The sequence below is a fragment of the Diadema setosum genome, chromosome 17, assembly GCF_964275005.1.
Source record: "Diadema setosum chromosome 17, eeDiaSeto1, whole genome shotgun sequence".
In the NCBI taxonomy this organism is placed as follows: Eukaryota; Metazoa; Echinodermata; class Echinoidea; order Diadematoida; family Diadematidae; genus Diadema; species Diadema setosum.
In genome coordinates, this window is record NC_092701.1 from 7224459 (window position 1) to 7239060 (window position 14602).

The following is a 14602-nucleotide window of genomic DNA, read 5'->3' on the forward strand; positions in this document are numbered from 1 at the left end:
CTGATCTACAAGTTCTTCTCTGATTTTTCTGTTGTCACATTTGTAGAAGGCAACCATAATGTTTAAATTCACACAACTTTTCTAAACTTAAAGGCTAGCTCAAAGTTTCAATCTTTGATGATTAGCTCGTAGTCTAGCCCCGCATAGAGGCACTTGAAAGTTTAGCGATCTTAATCCATTGAGGACTGTTTGATTTTGCTACAACATGCATTTTCTATAGCCACCTGCCCGAGTATACTTGGGACTCGTCCTCAACGGGTTAAAGATAAGTTGATGATTAGAAGCACAAGACATCTACGATTTTACACTCTATCTACAAGCTGCTGGAGGTCCCCTTTCTTAGTGTAACATTGTGATGACACCATCATCAACAAACTCAAAAGTTTGTGTGACCTTTAAGTGAACCCTATTCCCCTCAGCTGCCAAGTCAAGCTCCAGTGCATGTTGCATGCTACTGTATCGTTTCGTCACACATTATCAGGTTCATCGCTAGCACTGTTTGAATATATTTCTTCCGGTTCTGTGGTTTAATCATCGAGTGCGACTCTCACTCGAAAATTTCATTTTTAAGATTAGGTATAGTGTGGATGCATGTCGTAGTTCAAAACTATGCTACACTGTAACCACTGAAGTTTAAAACTTTGAAGATTACAAACATCATGTCAATATAACTTGTATCAGGATGGACATTCCCTTTGAGGTATCATCATTACAATAGATCACTATATCACTTCAATGATTGAGGCAAAGGTAACTATACACAGCCCAGTCGCTGTACATGGTACGTCGCGACAGGGCTGTACAGCGACTGGGCTGTGTATACATGTAGTTAGGCCTGGCGTGAAAGATTGTGTACCGTGTGGACATGCTGGATATGATGATCAATTTCGGTAAGTTTCATTGCGTACATTTGAATACTGATAGCATCAGATGTAGAGTAAATATTGAAGAGTATACTTGATGAGTTTGAGGTGACAAAAATGATGTTACATAAGTATCAAAATTCAAAGCTATCGTGATACGATTACGTCGCTCTCCTAGTGGTTGGTGGTCGCGCTCGTACAGCCCTGTCGCGACGTACCATGTACAGCGACTGGGCTGTGTATAGTTAAGGCAAAGGATAAAACATAATGCATTTCAAGCAAGGCAATTTAAGCACAAATAAGTGCTGATACACAGTATATACTGAACTTGCTATGCAACAGAAAAATGACCAAATATATCACAAATTATGCCGTATAACCACCGCAAGAATACATACATGTAGGCTAATGTAGTGAGGAATATATATAGATATTTTGAGCATTCTTTGTACAATACACACATGTGTGGAGGTTCACACTTTTTATTTGACTTTTTAAAGTTTGTTTTCTGATATTACAGTAAATTGATGGGAAAGTGCATCTTCTTTAATGCTATGTGATATTGCTTGCAATAGCAAAATCGCATTAGAAATGTCACTATTCTGAAACTTTGAACCACCTGGACAATAGCTACACTGTATAACAACTCGTAGAACATTTGAAAATCTTTAGGTACATTTGATTTGATTAACAACTAGTTTACTGGTTGAAATACAATGTACACTGAGGAGCATTACAGTCAATCATTTCAATGAAAAGTCAAATCAACAAAGGCACAAATCTAAAGATTATTTTAGCACATATCTCAGTCTACAGTTCAAAGTGTATCTTTGTGCACAATTGTCCTGAAGAATACCATTACTATTCTTGGCACATAATCCCTCATCCCTCCCCCCCCCCCAATAAAAATAAACATAATACACATCCAAACAAGGAAGGAAAACACAGTCAATGCACTTTACATAATACACTTTTCAAAAAGATATCCTTACATTTGTAAGTTCTGCTGCCTGCAGCAAAATCCATATTTCTGGAGAAAAAAAAAAGATACTGTAATCAATCCTGCATATCGTATGATGTGTATTTCAAGTTTTGCACGCAGATGTTAAAACACATCATGGGATAGTGACACCTGACACATACAACGTGGAGGTCAATATACATTTGTATAGATCTGCACAGATGTCTGCAAGCACTTGCTCAATAAATAGAGATGAATATCAGTATTTCTTGAATGAATGTATTTCACTTAAAATCTCACATCACTCTGTGGTTTAGGTCAATTTTCGTTCAAAGTTGAATTTATCAAAACCAATAATCTAATATCGCAATGCCATTTTAACAATCCATGTAGAAATAAAATGGTTGAATTACTGATAGCACCTTTAAAATCCATAAGGGGGAGAGGACAACAAAATTATACTCCAAAAGAAGGGAAGATGTCTTCAAAGTCATCTACCCATAATACAAATGACCGGTGTGGCTGATAGACATTTAATGATATCGTTACAGCATCTTGACCACAGTGGTACATTATGTATGTTATTTGGAAGCATTATGATACAAGACATGAATGTCATTCCGTGCTAGACTAAACATACGCATACCCAGCCATGCTCACGCACAAACATACATACACACACATACCCAGAAGAATCAGGGAGGTTAGACAACCTTTTCGTGCACTCAGCTCAAGGTCGTGCACACAGTGGCTAGGGCAGCTAAAACCTGCTCTGACATGACAACTTACTGTTGACCTTTCTTCACCCTCAATTGACTGTGTTGTCAACATTCGAGGGTTTATGTGTCCATGATATTGAATAGATCGGTGGAGCTCATTCTACCCTTGCACACACACACACAATGTACGGATATTTATATACCTGTAGACTATTGCAAAGCGTCTTACCTATTCACAAAGTAACCATAAACTTTTAAGAAGTAACTCCTGTATTTTGCAGTAATAACATCATTACAGAAGAGAAGGTATAAAAAAAAAAAAAAAACTTACCACATACAAGTAACATACACAGCACTCATGGTTTTATTACTTTATCTTGCTGGTATTATAAACAATCCCATGATACTTGGAAAACATAAACTTGCATGAAATATATGTGACCAAAAGTCTGTGAAGATCTGCCCTCTCAGAATACTGGTTCATCAAAAACCAGTGTTTTGTTCTCGAGCCGAGCAAGAATTAGTGCATTCACCCGCTGAAACTACAGGTTTCGCAAACGATGTGGAAAATGCTGAAGGCACTATAAATAGCTCTTCTTACTGCCATTGTAATCAATTTCTCTTCTTCCAAAATAATGGAGAAAAGGCTGGTTTTACCATACTGAAACAATAACAATATTTCTCATCATATCAAAACCAGGCATGTTTTAACTACACCCAACCTGCAAAACACAAACCAAAAAAAAAAAAAAAAAAATGTGTGTATCTTTCATGACTTCCTGGAAATATACTACCATTACCTTTTTACTTCTTTTCTATTTTTACACTTTGCATGTGGAACTGCGTGTATATAATGTGTAAAGTCAATGTGTCACAATCTTGTGCAGCTACAGTATCTTTGGGCAAAGCTTTTACAGGAAGGCAGTATCATTAATCACACTATTAACCCGTTGAGGACGGTTTGATTTTGCTACAACACGCATTTCCCATAGACACATGCCCGAGTATACTCGGGACTCGTCTTCAACGGGTTAAGATAAACCACTCTAGACTTTACAGACTGTGCACATGAAATTTAACTCACAAGTTAAAGATTTGTGTGTGTGTGTGTGTGTGTCTGTGTCTGTGTCTGTGTGTGTGTGTGTGTCTGTGTGTGTTTTAAGTATCCCTTTTGGGATGTTATTTTGTATAATGTTTTGCTTTTGTATAATGTTTTGTTTTTGTTTCTGTGAACATTTCTGTTTCTGTGATATGAAATTGAACGAAATTCGAATAAAGAATTACCCAGCATCCCCCCCCCCCAAAAAAAAAAAAAAATGTAAAGGAACTACTACTGTCAATGCCATTCTGCAGGTATGATACATCGCAAATTGGGACCAGTAAAGAAAATTACAAATTCATGACCAAGAATGAGCAATGGAATAAGAAATAAGTATCATCAAATCCCTGCGTAAAAAATCACTGTCGGACCAGTAACTTTTTTAGGAATGAACCAGTAAAACATGAAAAAACTGAGTAGGAACCTATCTATTGGTCAGACCAACACATAAAACTGTAAGATACAAATGCACACATTCCAATAGTCAAAACATTACACAGTGGCACCTGTAGCCGTAATATCAATGTTGGGGTAGTTTGCCTAATGACCCCCACTGTCACACAGCATGCACCTGGGCCTAGTGTGACCTTCTGATCACAGTGTGGAAAGGTATGTCAATGTCGATCCCCATACATTCCTTCCCTGCACCTCTAAATCCACTACTTAAACCTCCTTGGCAGTTCAAAATAACTCTCACAGCGACCTCGAGATGACCTTTGACCCCTGCCCTTTCTCTCCCCTCTCTCTCTTCTCTCCATCTTTTTTTCTTTCTTTTCTCTTTTCTATCTATCTACCTACCTTCAATTTTCCTCAGTGATCACAATGCCATAATCACCTGTTCTCTGTTATTCTATGCTCACAGTTTGCTAATGAAATTTCTTATCATTTGTATTCCTCTCATTCAGAAATTAATGATTTGACATTGATAATTGGAATTAATGATTAGAGTCTAATTCTACAAAGAAAATAAGAGGCAAAAATACTGTCCTTCAGATAGGCCATAAAATAAAGGTCTCCTGTGTGAGAGAGTCACAACTTGTGCACGTAGAAGACCCCCATTCATTTATTTATCGCAAAGAGCACGGTGCTAACCCAGTAAAGTGGCCACCAACCACACAAAAACAGAGCGTAAATCTTCAAGCATGAAGCCAGCACTCAAATGGAAGAATATTACAAAACAGCCCCCTATAACCGCCCCCCCCCCCCCGACACACACACACACACACACACACACACACACACAAATACATTCATTTTGGATGAAGGAAAAAACATAATGCAGATAAAAGAAGAGAACTTTATGCTATACATGTTAAGATGTTGGGCCAAAGTAGGCTCTCAACTAAGATGCTCTACTGGTGATATTTATTGGCCAAGCAACATTCACCATGACGAGCTAATGAAAGATATCAAAGCATGTACCTGAAAATATTAACGCTAGAAGCCTTCTCCTACCAGCCCTTCCAATATGGTACGATAACAGATTTGGAACACCACGGCGCATATTGTATCTAAAACTGTGTTTGGCATGAACAAGAACAAAAACAAAACATCTATACATTTTTGTAATTTTCCATAATTTGGTTGAATCGCTCAGTTGTTCTCCTCCTGCCATAATATCACTGTACTGTGACATGTATGACACATTGTATATTGTATTAACAAAACCATTTACCAGAGACGTTGTTTTGAACAGCGCTGATTACTTTCGGGGGTCTGAATCTCTAGACTAGTGCATTAGGCTGAGGCAGTTGTGTGCATGATTTAAAAAGCTCCAAAAGTTATTGCAATTAGCAGTGATTTCTCTGCATTTGGTAAAGACATCTTACTTCTTTCTGTCACTACCGCCTGAGGGAACAGACAGAAACTGACTGAGGATCCATCTTTTTTTTCCTTCCTTCTTCTTCTAATGAACCTGATATGGCACATGTAAAATTATGTTTTCAGGGTGCTTTCACACGTACAGAGTGCACAATTTGAAACATGATTGTAATGACGCATCACCAGAATCATCCTCATTAGAGTTACGCATTTTTGCCGTGTGAATGCAAACTGGAATCACGGAGGGTGATTTCAATCATTATTCCAATCATGATTGAAATGACAGTCCGGAGACATTTTCCAATCATGATTCAACAGAATCATGGAATGAAACAGTGCCATGTACGGATTGACCTCCAAGTTGTGATTTGGGGACGAAGCTTACGGTGACTTTTCAACCACTTCTAGAGAAAAAATGCACCCCTCAAGTGCTCACACTGCGGTCAAAGCAAGCTACTTACAGCTCATGAGCGATTGATATGAACTCAGAAAGAAGCAACACCTCCCCTCCTTGCTCTGAAATTCAAAATCATATTTCTGAATTGTCGCAATAATCTGCCAAACAGTGCAATAAATCACACCATGACTAGTATATCATGTGAACTCTGTAAGCAAAAAATCTTGAGATTTTTTTTTTATCCTGTCATTCAATATACACATCACAACTGTGCACAAACAAAAGGCAAGGGTCCATTCAAGTACATGCACTATCAGAATATTAATAATGAAAATGATAGCTATCAGGTCAACATTTCTTTTGCTTCCCCAAGGTTGTACACGTCAATGTGTTTGGTAGATGCAGGCAATCCTAAGATCATATCCAGTTGGCTTCTTCGATATTCAATCATTTCCAATCATACAAATTCCATTATGACATGAAACTGTAGATCTATGTACATACAGTGTAGTATCCTTTGAAATAAATGCTAACAAACTAAGATGACAAGCAATACAGGAGCCTCTTTATGAAGTACATTTCTTTAAAAACACATTAAAAAAAATCACAACAAAGCAAGAAAATTGTACAGTAAAGAGATTTACAGTTTGTAATACAGTTGTATTCTTTTTATGAACCAATCAGAATCTGTCACTGTCTTTTCCCTGCCTTCCATGTTATACAAATTAGGGGTTGAGGTACGCTCAGGTAATGTTGTACAGAGTCCATTACATGATTATGTAATATATGTGTTGACTACCTGCAGATTATTCTCAAGGTGGTATCAAAGTGCTATTAATGACAGGGGGGCTGCCAATATCCCCACATCAGAATCTCATTGGTAGGTTCCAATTAACATTTGTATGCAACAAAGATACATGTATCTCAGTGTGTTAAAATAATCCCCTCATAACCCGAGAGACTTTGATATTCGTTGCCATGTCATCAGGAGACATATTGACAGTTTTCAGGGGAGCCTCCAGCAGATTCCAATCCTTGGCACGCTATGCGCAAGGCATCATGTATGATAGAAGTAGGATATCAAGACATTGTTCATTTTTTATAAATTATACATCTAAATACAGAGATTGGATTTTGTCAAGCTTAAAAAAAAAAAAAAAAAATCTTATCTGGGTGAATGATATGAAATTCACAAACTGCCATCAATATTACAAGTTAGTGTGAATTTGACAGCATATTTACTTTTTGTAACAGTAAAATTACACTGATCATTTCACACTACTGTGATACCAACTCCATCGCAGTTATCAGTTTGCACTGAGTTACTATTCTTTATCAAAGTGGCTGCTAATTTGAGAAGTTTCGCTCAGCTGTTTCATAATATCTATCTGCAGTGCATACATCCACATGTGTACATTACATACAAAAATGTGCATAATAATCTGGTCTGAAGTAAAGAATGTAAAGAAGCAGATCATGGCTTGCCTGCATTGTGATTACCACGCCAATCACACCTACAATGAAATATCGCCACATTGCCGTTCAAGTACTAGCAGCTAATTATGCTACGGTCACATCAGTTGCATGCAGTACACTGCCAAGCCAATCCATGTGCATGCTGTGGCGGCAAAAAACTTGCGATTTTCTTCTCGACTGATGACATCACAATTTCTCATGGCTGTGTGAATAGGAAAGGTCAAACACCATGACTATTTAATGTTACAATATTCCCCAGTAAAAACGGGTCCTCTGATAGAAGATTTCGCACTTGTGTGCAATCTAGATCACCAAAGGTTAAAGTAAACCAAGGTTTAATGTAGCCTTTGCAAACAAAATCCTTCTGTGAGAGAAAACTTTATAGGGGTTAGCGATGGACTTTAGACCTCTGAATGACACCTCTCAAGATATGACTGCACTTTGTTCACTGCATGTTTTCGATGAACATTCGTAGACCAAGAAGAATTATCCAGACATAATCAAGTTGCAAGTGCCCACAAGGACCAACCAGTTGAGCTGTGCAACTCATGGTTGATGGTATGTGACTGTGAACTCTTTGTGATAAAGCCTTCCATAATAAGGTGCCTCCAATTACAGACTGATCAATCCACCCATGAACTATTGCTGCATACATAAAACTGTCATACACTTTGTAACTACATGTATTGTACCTATTAGATGACTCTATAGGATAGTACCTGACACATGGGTTTTATACTTTAAAGTACGGGACAGTCTGTATTCATTCACCTTCAAACTCAAGTCAAGTTGTGCCAAGAGTCATACCGGCTAGGAGGAAGTACAATTTTGTATCCCAATCCCATTACGGTGCAACAACACAACTCAGAGTATAAATTGTTTCTTACAACATGGAGAATCCCACCATGAATCACACATGCCAGCCAAGATTGAGGGTATTATCCACTCTAAGGTAGGCTGCAGCAACTTGCGACCACATCTCTCACCATCGTGGTTATGAATCCAGTAATAAGGCCACTCTGACACTTAATAAGAAAGCAACTCTGGACAGAGATTGGCCGCACAACTGGGAGATAAGCTCTTAATTTTGCAAGGGTTTAATTTTCGTGATTTTCGCGAATCACAGTTGGATCATGAATTTTTACAACAAATAACAGTGTCACCATGTATAGCGCCTTTACGTTAGCATCGGCGTCATTACGCGAAAACAAAATCTTGTGAAAATGTCTATGACCTCCTCATTCGTGAAAATAACAACGTTTACCGTAAATTTCACAGAAATATGCTTTGAGAGTCAGCTTTCAGCCAAAAATTCCAAAAATAATTTGAACGGCATAAAGCATGTTTCTCACAATGTTTATAAATGAGTTTGGAAAGTCTCGAACCAAAACCATGTTCAGTGTTACATTTGTCCTGATTCCAAGGCACACATACATTGTAGGGTTGTATCTTTCCTTGTACACAAACAACAACACTGACAAGCAAATAAACAATAACACTGAAAGAAAAAAAAAGCATGGGAGGGGCAATTGTGAAGACAGAAAAAGAGAAAAAAAAAAATCAACATTCAGTGTAGCGATTGTTGATCTCAGCATATGAACAGTCATCTAATGTCCATGAACATGGAGCCGGAGAGATGAGACTGGCATTTGTATGAAATATAATTTGTGACTGACAAGACAAGATTATCACTATCATGCTGAACACAGCTACTCTACCATCCAAACCTCACCCTTCAATATATTTTCTTGTTTTTGTTCCAATTGTGATGACAATTTAGTAAATGAAAGGACACCTAATACTCTATTTTTCTGATCTCCTGAAATGATACCTAGCTGTGGAGAAGAAAAATAAACAACAGGCAGAGGGGACAAGCCTACGAAATCCTCACACAAACTCCACTACTGTGTTGCCACGAGTCCAAAGTTCGGGAACCAATCAAGACGGAGACGAAGAAAGATACAAGAAATACCGATCGGCCCTTCCAAAGATGAGGAACGGCGAGAGCATGAATTCAATTAGGGGCCGTTGTGAGACAGGCCACTCGTAATTACTACTCATTAACACCTCCTTCACACTTACACCGGCGGGGAGGAGGATCGGCCAAACTCAGTGAAGGAAAGAGGAGGGGAACGTTCGACAACTAATGGGGGGGGGGGGGTGCTGGGACAGTTCCAGGGTGATCTCGGGTCATTGAGGCGGGCAGTTTCTGACGAGCTCCGGTCCACTAACCCTGCTCTCCTGCAACACACACTTTACACTTTACATCGCACGCAATTGATACTGACTGGGGAGGTAACCGACTTGTCTTGCTTGCTATCTCTCCAGTTTAAAGTCTGTAATACATTATACACCCTACCTATAACCACAGAATTGCACGATCAGATCGGATCTGAGGCATTTTTGTTGGGTTTTTGGCTGTGCTTTGCTTTGTTTTGAATTTTGCGTATCCATACCAGCAAAAATGTATTGTACTCTGCATAATCAAATCATCAACATTTTGTTTGCATGTTTGTTTGGGTGTTGCTAATCTGCTTTCATTTCAAAACTGAACCACAGCCACCGCATGGCTGGGATTGTGTGTGTGAGTGTGTGTGTGTGTGGGGGGGGGGTGTCTTCAATTTTGCTCTGGGCTATTTGTCATGTTATGCTCAATAATGAGCTAAAACACATTGATACCTCATCATTCATCCATGATAACTCACACACAGCGTACAACACAGAGAAGATATCATTTTGTTCTCCAACCAAACAAAATACTGAGAATGATTTGGTGCAGATTGAACTTTACCTTGACTATAATGTGACTCTGGAATTACTACAATATTTTGTAAACACTTGTAGCAAAAACATCAAAATGTTGTGCATACCATGGTACTCATTTTCTTTTAAAGGGCTGGCAATGTATTAAAGGGGACTCTACTTTGTTTGTGAACTTCAAAGCTCTCTGACCCATTCGGTTCAGAGTGCAAATGCACTATTTAAAGTAAAGACAGCTTTTTAATACTCAAAGAAGAGGAAAGTCTGAAATAGGGTTGAATCATGTGCAAGGGTCAAAGGTTGCTTCATTCATTCTATCATTTACTATGACGTCACAAATTGTTTACAGGCGGCTACACATGAGAACCACCAAAAACCTCAAGAATTTACTTCAGAACCGACTGTCCAAATTTCCTTGAACTTTCACTGAGCATTTCACTAATCTTCCTTGTATCTGCTAAATCTGTTTGAAGAAACTCACCCTTTGAGCCTTTCTTTGGCATGAGGATTATAGGATATCACTTTACGACTCCATCACAAAATTTCTTGGCAGTGGTCAACCTGGCTTTGGTGAGTAACCCTGTCTCAAATTTTATGTTGCAATACTTCTGTTTCAGGGGGATATCCTCTTTGTAAGTTTGCCTGCTTTTAAACACAGCATCAATCACAGGTAAATCATAAATTGAACTTCCTTATAAAAATAGAGATTAAAAGCACAGTGATTTTCAAACCAACATTTACATGATTTATAGACTGATTACCAAACATTCCACGTCTGTAGTTTTGTTGTTGCTGCTTTTTCTTTCTTTCTTTCTTTTTTAGCAGAGTGACAAGTAGAATTTAGCCAGTTTCCTGACATCGGTCAAAAAAAAAAAAACAAACAAACAAACAAACAAACTTTGTATTTTATTTCCTACTAATGGATATCAACAGTAAAACACCTTTGAAATTCCTATTCGCTGCTTAAATATGACATTGACACTTGTTTTTACTGAGTGAATTCCATGGAAATGACACAGACATAAAATTTGGGAAATTTCCGTAATGCTTGTACACAGGTCAACAAACTTCCTGTGGCCACGTGGTCAGAAGCTGCCTGTAAGGAGCCTCCATGTTGGTTTTTTGCTCATCTAACACAAACGTCAGCTTTATAAATCCAAAGAATTGAGAAAGAGCAAACAAAAAAGAAAAGAAATGTACCAATATATTTATCAAAAAAAAAAATTAAGTAGACTGTAACTTGGCTATACTATGCTGAGAAGACATACACTTTAATTACACAGGTTAATCAGTAATCAGGTATTCAAATGTTGCAAAAGAGCTTGTAAAACATACCTTGTCAAGTAATTTCCTTTTTTATTCTACTTTTTTATATTTATTTTCACAATTCAGAGTTATTTCTCTTGAATTTATTAGCCACACAGCGCTTGCTCATGGAGATAAAGTGTTACAGGAGAACAACGTAATTATCCCTCCTTTTCTTCTTAATCTTTCTGCTTCATGACTAATTTGACTCCCCTTTAGCAACCACATTTGAGCACACACACACACACACACACACACACTCACATACTGGCCGCAGAGGGACCTCTGGAGTTACCCATGCAGCATGCTGATAAATTGGGCCAGCTATTATGAATCAAAAGTGCTGCAAGACAAGTCATCTTTGCAACACATGGATTGACTACACTCAAAATGGGGAACACATGGCTCTACCCTCTGAGAACTCCTTCATGTTGCCATGGCGACAATTAATCATTGCCTCATACTTCTGCTTTTCATGTGGAGAAAAAAAAATCTTTTCGTTGCCACACAAATACTTCACCATATGTTGCTAATATGAGATGCACACTGAAAATCAATATCAGCTCCTTAAATATGCACAGCTATGGTGTCTTCAAGAAGACAAAGCACATGGATCAAATGCCCGAGGGATGACGCACTCATAGATACTGTACACTGATTGACACTTCCAGTTGCAGCCTGCAAAATGTGCATTTATATACCATACATGCACATATGAAACAGAACATTTATGTATCTACGAAGGTTCTGCAGCGCTCAGAATCTGCTGCCTGATCAGGGCTCGGCAAAGGATCAGTATCCGAAGAATTCATTTCCAATGACGCTTTATTCATCGTGCTCTAGATTCAACCACTGCATCTGGACATCCGGATGGAGGAGAAGAAGAGAGACCCGGGCTATCGCATCCTCCACTCTGCATTTCTCATCTCTCACAGCGGGAGATAATGTGTCATCATTATGCAGAGCAAGAGCACTTGTTCTCCCAGCGAAAGGGGATCCCACGAGAAGGGCGCATCGGCACATGTGTCGGCCGTAAGACATCGCAAGCGGACAAGCGTTTTCTGCGTATGAGCAAATGTACTTGGCATTCCATTCAAGAATGCTTCAAACAGCCTTACAAAAATATTACAGCAAAGAAGTAGTGCCTCTTCTCAGCCACTGGGTGGGAGACAAATATATTCCAAGGGCAACATTCTCATAGCACTCTTTGTGAACATTTTTCAAATGCAGAGTACTGTAAAACGAACGAGGAATGTTCACATGCGTTTTCGTTTCGCAAATTTCGCGAGAGCCAAGATTTGCGAAATTAAAATGCACGTATGAAAGTTCTTGGCTACACTTTACGTTTTTTACTCCATTTTGCAAAAATTTCATGCCGCGAATATATTGTTTTGCAGTATCACACTGCATAAATCTCTCTTGTATAGTACCTTTCTCACAAACTGTACAGGACAGTGCAAAACCAATATTGTGTATTATCCTGTCGTAAGCTCTACTTACTCATGTTCGGAATTCATGAAATTCATAAGTTTGGTTTTTTTTTCTGCAAAAAGATGGCACACTAGAGCCAAAGTTTTACACTTGAGATCAGGAGATGGATGGAAAAGGCATCTTTATACTGCTGTCATGTAGTAGGCATTCCTTTGTACATAAATAAAATATACTGGGGACCAAAGAGCATCTTCAATGAATAAAGGGGGGGGGGGGGGGAATCCCTACATGCTTAGATCATTCAAATATTTTTTGTGTGGTTTAAAAAATGTTTGGTTCTTGTTGTTTTTTTGTTCTATCAAATAAATTCAACAACCTGCTGACTCAGCTATACTTACATGTATATCTGACAGATCCCTGTTTCATGGGCAGATTCGGATAGCACACACACACACACACACATAAATACAAATCAACCGGCATGAATATCTTAATAACCAACTGTCGCACATACAATTTAGTTGTGAAGCCACAATATTGAGACATTATGGCATTAACATGTTCTACTGCCTGCAATTCACAGGCTATACATCAATGCACATGGGAAACTCTCTTACAGTGCGTGGGAGTTTCAACTCTCTCGCAAGTTCTGAAGAATCCATTTTGTTGCCCACATTGCATCACAGTATTAGATTTTGTCTTCTCGGCTGACATTGTATGCAACATCATACTTCTCTTGTGCAAGCGGCATCAGGAAGCCTTGTACAGTGTACATGTTTTATAGAGTGCTACCAAATATTTTTTCTTCAATCTCTCTCTCTCTCTCTCACTCAGTCCCAGCACTGTTCAACAAGCAATACACGCATCCACGCACATCCGCACACGCATGAACACCACAATATCCACCAAATTAACATTTTCAAATGTCAACTGTTGCAGGCACATTGTACATACGTCAGTAGCCGTGTGAATGTACACATCGAAGTATCCTACAGGCATCATTGATACAAAGTGTGCGTGTCTTTATATCCGTGTAATGTTGCAAATTTCATAAAGATACAGAACAATGGCATTTGATAGGAGACCACAGCATGCTATGGAACACCAAGAAACACATCCAACTTTATCATTAACTATTTGCCATAAAGAAATTATGGAGCAAGGCTTTAGCCCTTTCAATTTCTGCATAAACAAATACTTCAGTTGTACTCATGTTGTGGAATATGTACTGTTCTAATCTTGCACTACATTTATCAAGAAAAAACCCCCAATATTATACTTTTAATTATAAACATTCCAATGCATTGTTATATCTCATCATGTTTAAGTCAAGGGGAAAAAATCTAAAGACTTCAAGTCTACTGTTCCATTACATGATTTTTGGATAAGTAGGTTCTGTTTTGTGTTGTATTTCTCCTGTGAAGATCTAACGAAAATTATCTGTATTCTAATGTGCAATAGGGTTGCACAATAGAAAACTGAAACAGCATGCCTACTGAGGATTTACTGTAAAACGAGGAATGTTTGCGTGCATTTTAATTTCACAAATTTTGCAAGCGCCAATATTCGCGAAATTAAAATGTACGCAAAAATTTCTTGTCTACACTATATGCATTGAACGCCAGAGGCAATTCGCAAAATTTCATGCCACGAAAAAGGCAGTCGGCTCCATTTCGCAAAAATTTCGTGCCGCGAATATATCATGTTTTACAGTACACCCTGCCCCTCGTTGTTTCATAATTCATGGTTGGACATCTCACAGATGTTATT

General features: G+C 38.4%; 1 protein-coding gene across 1 annotated transcript in view; it reads right to left on the reverse strand.

Annotated features, from left to right (window-relative positions):
* The window catches only part of LOC140240835 (retinoic acid receptor RXR-alpha-B-like), a 100576-nt gene that overhangs the window by 61000 nt on the left and 24974 nt on the right, over nucleotides 1-14602 (reverse strand). The gene's annotated exons all lie outside the window — the stretch shown is intronic.